The sequence below is a fragment of the Sphaeramia orbicularis genome, chromosome 12, assembly GCF_902148855.1.
Source record: "Sphaeramia orbicularis chromosome 12, fSphaOr1.1, whole genome shotgun sequence".
Classification (NCBI taxonomy): domain Eukaryota; kingdom Metazoa; phylum Chordata; class Actinopteri; order Kurtiformes; family Apogonidae; genus Sphaeramia; species Sphaeramia orbicularis.
In genome coordinates this window covers 71151233-71160488 of record NC_043968.1, presented here as the reverse complement: position 1 = coordinate 71160488, position 9256 = coordinate 71151233, and the positions used below count along the sequence as shown (strand labels likewise).

The window sequence follows — 9256 nt, the reverse complement described above, 5'->3', positions numbered from 1 at the left end:
AAGCACAGAAGAAGAGCAGAGAAATTGCACATGTTCAGACTAAAAACAGATTTGAACAGGTGATAATGCATCCTTTTTTATTATTTGGCTTAGGATGAGTCCACCATATTGATATATTACAACATCTCCAATTATTTTTTCTCTTGAGAAAAATTCTCCTTGTCAACGAAAACCAAATTCTGTCATTAAAATGAAGTAACAGTCAGTCAATCTGTTAATTACAGATGTTTTCTGTCAGATATTAGACTGAAATCTGTTTTCATTCTGGGGTTATTTCTGGACCATTTTTATGTCTTTATTTAATAGTGAAAGAAACAGAGTGATGTGACAAAAACTTTTGACAGGGTAAATCCGTTTGAATTATCCGTCATTTCATTTGATGGCACCGTTCATGGACAGCAGTAGAATTTACAAGCATGTCCATGTCATCTTGCAGAAGTCAAACTCACTGCACGATGCAACAAAGAACACCTCACAAACATGGCATCCCAGCACTGCCCTCATGTACCTCCTCTAAGCTCCCTTACACTTTGCTGGGTTTTTAGAGCTGCAGCTACTACAGTACATGATCCATATCCGAGCTTTTCAAATGCTCTGCCCAAAAGTAGCGCCTGAAGCGGTACATTTTGACAGCTGTAAAACTGGGTCTAGAGCTCTGACAGAGATCATCCTGTGACTGAGCGAGGATCCGAACTGTTGTGATTGGGTCTAATAGTGATGCGTGTGGAAATATGTTATTTCATGCAGGAAGTCTAGTAGGTAAAATGTAATGTGTGTTTCAGCGGTGTGACAGAAAGGCCACACTTAGTGAAGACCAGCTACATTTTCATTTTGGTACCAGTAACTCATGTATTTTTAAAAATTTTACTCCAAACTTCCATGAGAGTATCATATGTCTTATTGGTTAATGTCAAATACACTATAGTTACTTGTAAACTACCCCAGTATTTAGGTAGGTTTCTGCGGTAAATTATTACAGTTAAAAAGAGCCAAATACAGTGGCCACATCATGTAAAACAAATGTCTTGAATTTAACCCTTTCATGTATAGTGGTCACTACAGTGGACAGTTATTCTACAGCTGTTCTCTTGTATATTCATGGATTTTTTGTTTTACTTCTCTATCAGCCAACACAGGGGACGCTGATGCACCATCCCATACACTGTAATTCATCCCATTACTGTAACTTTCCTGTTCTTGATAAACCTGATCTGCAGTAACATATCTGAGTATAAATCAACTGCTAATTGTTATTAGACTTTAACTCTTTCATGCATACTGGTCACTACAGTGGACAGCTATTCTACAGCTGTTTTTTTGTATATTCATGGATTTTGTTGTTCTTTTCATTGTTTTGTTTTTTTTTTTTTACACATATGTTTATCAAAGTTTTAAGACACTACATATCTTTTCTGACATGAATTGGTAACATTATGTAGATCTGTCCTGAGCATAAACCCCAAGAATCACAAGCGCTACCCATAGTTTTCACACAATTTATCAGTAAATACATGTTTCTGTGCATCAAAAATTAAACGCATGGTGTCCAGTTGAGTGGACATTTTTGCAACTTCATGAAAAATAGGTTCATAAGAATTTTTTTTTTCATTATTATTTTTTTATGTATTTTTACATTTTTAAAAAAAAATTATTTTTATTTTATTATTATTTTTTACATTTATTTTTAAGAAGAAAGTTTTCAGTCACATTGTTTTTTTCATGCCTAAAGAGGAATAAAAACAGTCAGGAAAAAAATTTGATTAAGGTTCTCATAATTCATGCATGAAAGGGTTAATTAAGTTTAGGGAAAAAAACAAACAAACAAACATGTTTTTTTTTTGCATATTATCTGAGTGTGTAATAACTAGTATTATAGTGTTTTAAAATGTGAGAAAATATCAGACTAGCAGCATTAAAACTGTTTTTATTTCATAGTTTTCACACAGTATGTCACCTCAAAAATGAAACACATGGTATCCAGCTGAGTGGACACTTTCGTAACATCATGAAAAATAGGTTCATAAAAAAATTTCAATCGCATTTTTAAAATTTTTTTTTATTTTTTCATGCCCAAAGAGGAATAAAATAGAAAAAAAATCACATAATTCATGCATGAAAGGGTTAAAGAGGAACTATGCAAGATTTTTTTTACTTTAATTCAACAGCTTTGAAGTAATGGTGATGGTTAAATAGCTTGTTAATGGAATAATGGAGGCTCACCACCTTCCCACTGGCATCTCTAGGGCTGAATACGCCACTTGCAAGTTCTCTCCCACTGTCCTGGTTGACGGCACTATGACAAAAACACCCCCCCAGCCAGGTACCACCAGTTAGCTAAACACAAGCCAGCCACGCTTTCATTTCACAGGCGTTTACCATGGCAGAACCAGCAAAAAGAAAGAGGTGGCCATTGTCAGAGGATGCTCATGTGGCATGTGGGTGCACACCTGATAGGTGATCAGTGGGTGGCACCGACAGAGCCTATAAGACATAGTGGGTAGTCCACAAATGACACTCAGCAGATTGTTAGGGCTTCATTGCTCCATCTTGTGCTTCCCTTATTACCCAGCCACAGCTGCCTTTGGGTCTACCCGCTGCTGTCACACACCCCCTCCTCATCGTTCTCTGGCCAGTGTACGCAGCCAGCTTTGTGTTTCCGGGACTCTTTCTCCGGTAGGTCTCCTCATTGTCTACTTTGACTTGGGCTTCATGTCAGTGCTGACCCCAAATTATATATTAGACCCAAGGTTGTTGCTGGGACCAAGCCGTGATTTCCCCATGGCGCTTCCCCTCCTCCTGCTGCCAACACGTGCTTTTGCCAGCAGGCAAGACGCTCACACCTGAACAAGTGTAATTTCCTGGTATAGCCTATCACTAAAACTCCCATCTTTATATAGGTACAGCACCTACAGCACTTGGCCTGGTTTGTGTCTACTGTGTCTGCCTTCCTCAAAGGTGCTGTCGTTTTATCCACCTGTGTTTCTACGGGGTTCCTACACAGTGCATCACATTTTGAACCCCTCTCCTTTCAACTGTGCATCTGGTGCGTGCACGCTGCTGCGCGGTATCCGGCGTGCATATGCATTCAAGTGGACGCTCTCAGAGAATCATGTTTTCATTTTGGTTTCTTCTAGTTTGATTTATTCGACATTTGGGTGAGTGAAGTTTGCACTGAGTTTGTTACTTTGCTTGTTAAATTTGCTTTGTGTGATTTTGTTCTTGGTTACCTTGCATGTTTCTTTATTTGCTTGTTCTATTGAATTTCGCTGTGCTTAATTTTGCTGTGCAATTTTGCAGTGATTTATTTGTTTTTGCATTTTTTTTTGTCTTTTGTTTCTTTGGTTTGCTTAATGTTATTCCCTATGTGGAATTTTTAATTACTGAATTTGAATTCGGATAACATTAATAGACCTATCTTTTCAAGTGTTGTAATAAAATAAAGTCAATTGTTTGCAATTAATCACATCCTTTGTCTTATATTTCCAGACCTATGCAGCCTTCTTGTGTACAGGTTAGATTGATACAGGTCCTGGGGCCTTCTCCCCAGGTGGTGTTGTCGATCCATTTTTATGATTACAAAGTATTGCCGTACATCCCTTGCGCTACACTTGCAAGAAGAAAAGAGTGAGTGACGAAACAAGAAAAAGGACAAGAGTCTGCTTTGGTCCAGCTTTTGTAGAATGGCACGAGTTGAAAGAAAAAGAAGCATGCAAAATGGATGCAGACTTGCGTTGTTGCTGTTGCACTTGTAAGTACTGCTGAGATAAATTCTTTATACTCTACACCCTCACATTTCTGCAAATATTTAATTATATCTTTTCATGGAACAACACTGAAGAAATGTCACTGATACAGTGTATAGTAGTCAGTGTACAGCTTGTATAATAGTGTAAATTTACTGTCCCCTCAAATAACTCAACACACAGCCATTAATGTCTAAACCACTGGCAACAAAAGTGAGTACACCCCTAAGTGAAAATGTCCAAATTGGGCCCAATTAGCCATTTTCCCTCCCAGGTATCATGCAACTCGTTAGTGTTACAAGGTCTCAGGTGTGAAGGGGGAGCAGGTGTGTTAAATTTGGTGTTATCGCTCTCACACTCTCTCATACCGGTCACTGGAAGTTCAACATGACACCTCATGGCAAAGAACTCACTGAGGATGTGACAAAAAGAACTGTTGCTCTACATAAAGATGGCCTAAGCCAAGGGTGGCCAACCCTGGTCCTGGAGAGTCACAATCCTACATGTTTTAGATGTATCCCTCTTCCAACACACCTGATTCAAATGATAAGCCTATCATCAAGCTCTGCAGAAGCCTGATAACGACCATCAGGTGTGCTGGAAGAGGGATACATCTAAAACATGTAGGACTGTGGCTCTCCAGGACCAGGGTTGGCAACCCCTGGCCTAGGCTATAAGAAGTTTGCCAACAGCCTGAAACTGAGCCGCAGCACGGTGGCCATGACCAAACAGTGGATTAACAGGACAGGTTCCACTCAGAACAGGCCTCACCACGGTCGACCAAAGAAGTTGAGTGCACACGCTCAGTGACATATCCAGAGGTTGTCTTTGGAAAATAGACATATGAGTGCTGCCAGTATTGCTGCAGAGGTTGACGGGGTGGGGGATCAGCCAGTCAGTGCTCAGACCATACAACACACACTGCATCAAATTGGTCTGCATGGCCGTCATCCCAGAAGGAAGCCTCTTCTAAAGATGATGCAAAAGAAAGCCTGCAAGCAGTTCACTAAAGACAAGCAGACTAAGGACATGGATTACTGGAACCATGTCCTGTGGTCTGATGAGACCGAGATAAACTTATTTGGTTCAGATGGTGTCAAGTGTGTGTGATGGCAACCAGGTGAGGAGTACAAAGACAAGTGTCTTGCCTACAGTCAAGCGTGGTGGTGGGAGTGTCATGGTCTGGAGCTGCATGAGTGCTGCCGGCACTGGGGAGCTACAGTTCATTGAGGGAACCATGAATACCAGCATGTACTGTGACTAGGGATGGGAATCGAGAACCGGTTCTTTTTGAGAACCGGATCCCAGTAGCTCGATTCCTTGGAATTGTTTGCCTGCATGCTTAACGATTCTGCTTATCAATTCCATCTTCGTTGCGCATGCACGATGACATCATGCATACGCGGCATTGTTTTGGTCAGAACGTAGCCAACATAGCATTGAGGCAGAAACGGTCTAAAAAGGTGACACCAGGTCCACTGGTAACACTTGCAAAGCTTCCATGTCTTCAAAAGGGTGGAACGCCTCCAATATTCTCACACATTTGTCCACAGCATGTGATTCATTTACAGGAATGTCATGTATTTGATACACTACTTAGCAGCGCTTGTGAATGTAGTGGCAGAGTGAACGGCAAGTTCCAGTTCCAGTGTGGGCAACAAACGTCGTACCCCCTCAAATACAAGTTTCCGACGGTAGGGGAAAGGGAATAAGGTGCACAACAATGGGAGACAAGCTGAGCCAAGTCGAACTGGTTCCAAGTAGTGGACATGCGGCAATAGAGGAATTAGTAAAGCGTCTTAAGTTTCACTTTCACTGGACGCCGCTGCCGACCGGTGGAAGAGGATTCCAGTGGCAACCTGTGAAGCTCTGGTGAACTCCATGCCCATGAGGGTTAAGGCCCATGAGGGCCAAATTTGGACATTTTCACTTAGGCGTGTACTCACATTTGTTGCCAGTGGTTTAAACATTAACGGCTGTGTGTTGAGTTATTTTGAGGGGGCAGTAAATTTACACTGTTATACAAGCTGTACACTGACAACTATACATTGTATCAGTAACATTTCTTCAGTGTTGTTCCATGAAAAGATATAATTAAATATTTGCAGAAATGTGAAGGGTGTACTCACTTTTCAGAGATACTATACATTTCAGTGTATTTGCGCATTCTTTATGATGCTATTAGTTGTAACAGTGTTAACTTGCTTATGAACTCAATTTATGAACAATGTCTGGATGCTTGCTAGCTAGCAGAGATGTTATCATACTCACTAGTAATAACGGTTGATTGTGTCATGTAGGTGTACGTTGATTTAGTCTACTAGATCGTCTTTTATTTATTTTCCGTAATCTCTTTTTTATGACAGATAAGACTACACAAACATACAGTGTTAAATTTACAGTTACCCATCTTTAGTAGACATCGTTTGAAGGATTGCCTTCTTTTCCCTAGCTTCATTGAAAACAAATGCACATAGTCAGAGGGGGAGGGTTAAGTGTGAGTTTTATGAAAACGAGTATGTACTTCGGAACTGTAGGGGAGCTCTACAGAGAAAAATGCTACAAAAACAGCAAAGAAGAACCAAAATGGTAAAATTTTGCATAGTTCCTCTTTAACAGTATTTATGCTCCATGAATACACTACCTCAACTTGAGCTGAGGATCTACCATTTCATCTGATGTAAGTAATGGGAAATGATTTGCAATTCTGTAAGAACTATAGTTTTGGACAGAAAATGTACTTTCTTTCACCAAAACATCTGTTGCACTTTATTTTGGTTGGCTGCTAGGGAATGTTTTTTAAATGGTGAATGTGTTTTTATGTGTCTTTTTTTAGACAGTTTTAATATATTTATTCTATTTCTTATCTTATTGCTGGGACCTGAATACACATTTTGTTCTTTCTTGTGCTACATTGAATGAATGACAATAAATGAACCTTGATTTTTTTTCCTTTAGAGTCTATGTGTCTGTTTATCGTCTTGACAGCCCAGACATATGATATGACTCCTGGTGGAGTTATAGCATCAAAACTGGTGGAATCAGTGATTTTACCAATCTCCCCATGTTACAGTGATACCGGTTAAAGGAACCCTGCCTTATTTTCTTAGTTTCATCTGATATTTGGAATGCTCCTGCTGCTTCTGTAGATCTGTCCCTATACTACAGCGTACCTTTGATTCAATTTATCTGTCATTTTAACCCTTTAACCCCTGAGACATTGTTTCGATAATGCTGTGAATTTGCATCTGTTTTAGTGTCATAAAAGCTGCTGATTATGTGCTTGTGTTCCTTTTCTTCAGTGGTTTTACATTACTGTGTGCTGTAAGCGTCAAAACAGGGTGGAATAACAGAGAAGGCCAAGAGAGGTTTTTACTAAATAAGGCACTCAAAATGTACATCAATAAGAGATTTAGGATGTTGAACATAAACTGTGAACTGTCTGGAACACAATGAACAACAACAACTATTTGAATTTTGGCACAACAGTTTTTGTTTTGGGGCTATTTTTTTCTAAGTCAGTCCATCTGCTTTTTGGCACCTGGTTGAACTCCAAAAAGTTGTTAAACAGTCAAAACTTGGTAAAAACACTGTAAACTCACGACAACACTGCAAAGTACAGTAAAAATAAAATAACACAAGGAAAACGGTGTAAAAAAAAAAAAAAATGCCCAAACGTCTATTTTTATTGACCCTTTGCACATTACATCACGCTCTGTTCATGCTGCATATGAGCACCATGACGGACAGTGGAAGTGCCGGACTGCACACTGGACGGCAAACCAGTTAATATAGAATTTAATCTGAATGTTCTCGTTTTTGTTTGTTTTTAACCCTGCTTTACACATACAGTGGTCACACACAACAGTTCCATCCTTCTTCACAGACACCCACGGTTTCAGCTGGGTTCCAGACAGAGCCTGGATATGATGGACCTGATATTACAGATAGAGCAGGCTCTGTCTGTGTCCATAGCACATTAGCTCCACCAAATGCTAGCTAGGTGGCTAGACTGGGGTAACTACTATGAGCCACTTTGTTCCAGTGGTTGTCATAAGTAGCCTTCAATATTAGCTCTGTTGTCGTAGTGGCTGCCTTTTTTTCAGCTACACTATGTTATATGAAATACTGTTATTGTCATTAGGCTGTACCATATGTTCTAGTGGTGGAACTGTACATATTACTGTGTAGATAGTCGAAAGGCAGACACTTTAACAACAGAGCTAATACTGTAGGCTACTGATGACAGCCACTAACATTATTACACAATCACAGATTTTCCCAGGATTATCTCTGAACCTGCTGCGGTGGTCCTGCCTCTCTCCTGCCTTCATCATCATCACTCACTTAACCACAACTGCCTCCATGTGTCTTCCCCTCCTCCCCCTCTCCCCCAGTCTCTATCGCTCTCTCTTTAACCCCAACTGGTCAAGGCAGACGGCCATCCTCCAGGAGTCTGGGTCTGCTCCAGGTTTCTGCTGTTAAAAGGAAGTTTTTCCTCGCCACTGTCACCAGTCACAAGTGTTTGCTCCTGGAGGATTCTGTTGGGTTTCTGTAAATTGGCTTAGAGTCTGGTTTTGACCAACTCTATATATAAAGTGTCATGAGATAACTTTTGTTGTGATCTGGCGCTATATAAATAAAATTTGATTGATTGAGTAATTTGATTGGTTTTCCCCTGTGAGTCGCTTTGGAAAAAAACGTCTGCCAAATGCATAAACATAAACATAAATATAAACATAAACAATGTTAGTTAATTAGAGCTGCTTTTGGTTACAGTCTATTTGAGTTTTGATGGCATGCTGGGGGAAACATGTTAAAAACATACACAGCTAGCTCTTTCCTTTACCATTATGAGATACATTCCTCTGCCGTGAGCGCAGTTCAGTGACTCGGTAATCTAACCTGAGACTAAGAACTGGCAAGCATCCAAACTTTTGTATGCTTTTAGATCAGCCCCTGTGTATGGGGACACTCCATTTCGAACAGAATGGTACAGATCGTGTGCTTTAAACTCTGGTAGAGTGGAGGATTTTGCAAGATCCATAAACACATCAGCAGGGAGAAGGGTCTGTAGCTAGCCCTACTATCGCTAGCTTCTCCAAATAGCATTCTTTCTGCCGTTAAGTACGGTTAATCACTTCGCAGGACAACTCCAAAACTTTATTTTCAGTGCTGGTAGCCATAATCATAAACAGATCACACAAATGCATTATTTTTACAGTCAAAGTTACTAAAACTCAAAGACATCATAGAACTACAAACAACACAAATCATATTCAAAGCCAAAAATAATCTACTACCAGGAAACATACCGAAATTATTCACTGAAAGGGAAGGGACTTATAATTTAAGGGGTGGATTTAATTTCAAAATTCAGAGGGTGCGCACTACTAGGAAAAGTTTTAGCATATCTGTGTGTGGTGTTAAAGTATGGAATAGATTGAGAGAGGAGCACAAGGAATGTTCAAACATAAAACAATTCAAAAACACTTATAAGAACATGTTTTTCA

The 9256-nt window shown here is 39.9% G+C and overlaps 1 long non-coding RNA gene across 1 annotated transcript; it reads left to right on the top strand.

Moving 5' to 3' along the window:
• Window positions 1-4420: 4420 nt before the first annotated feature.
• LOC115430300 (uncharacterized) lies at window positions 4421-8440 on the top strand. Its single transcript, XR_003936919.1, has 3 exons — window positions 4421-4999; window positions 6817-6824; window positions 8429-8440. It is a non-coding gene; the product is annotated as an uncharacterized LOC115430300 (long non-coding RNA).
• The last annotated feature ends 816 nt before the right edge of the window (window positions 8441-9256 follow it).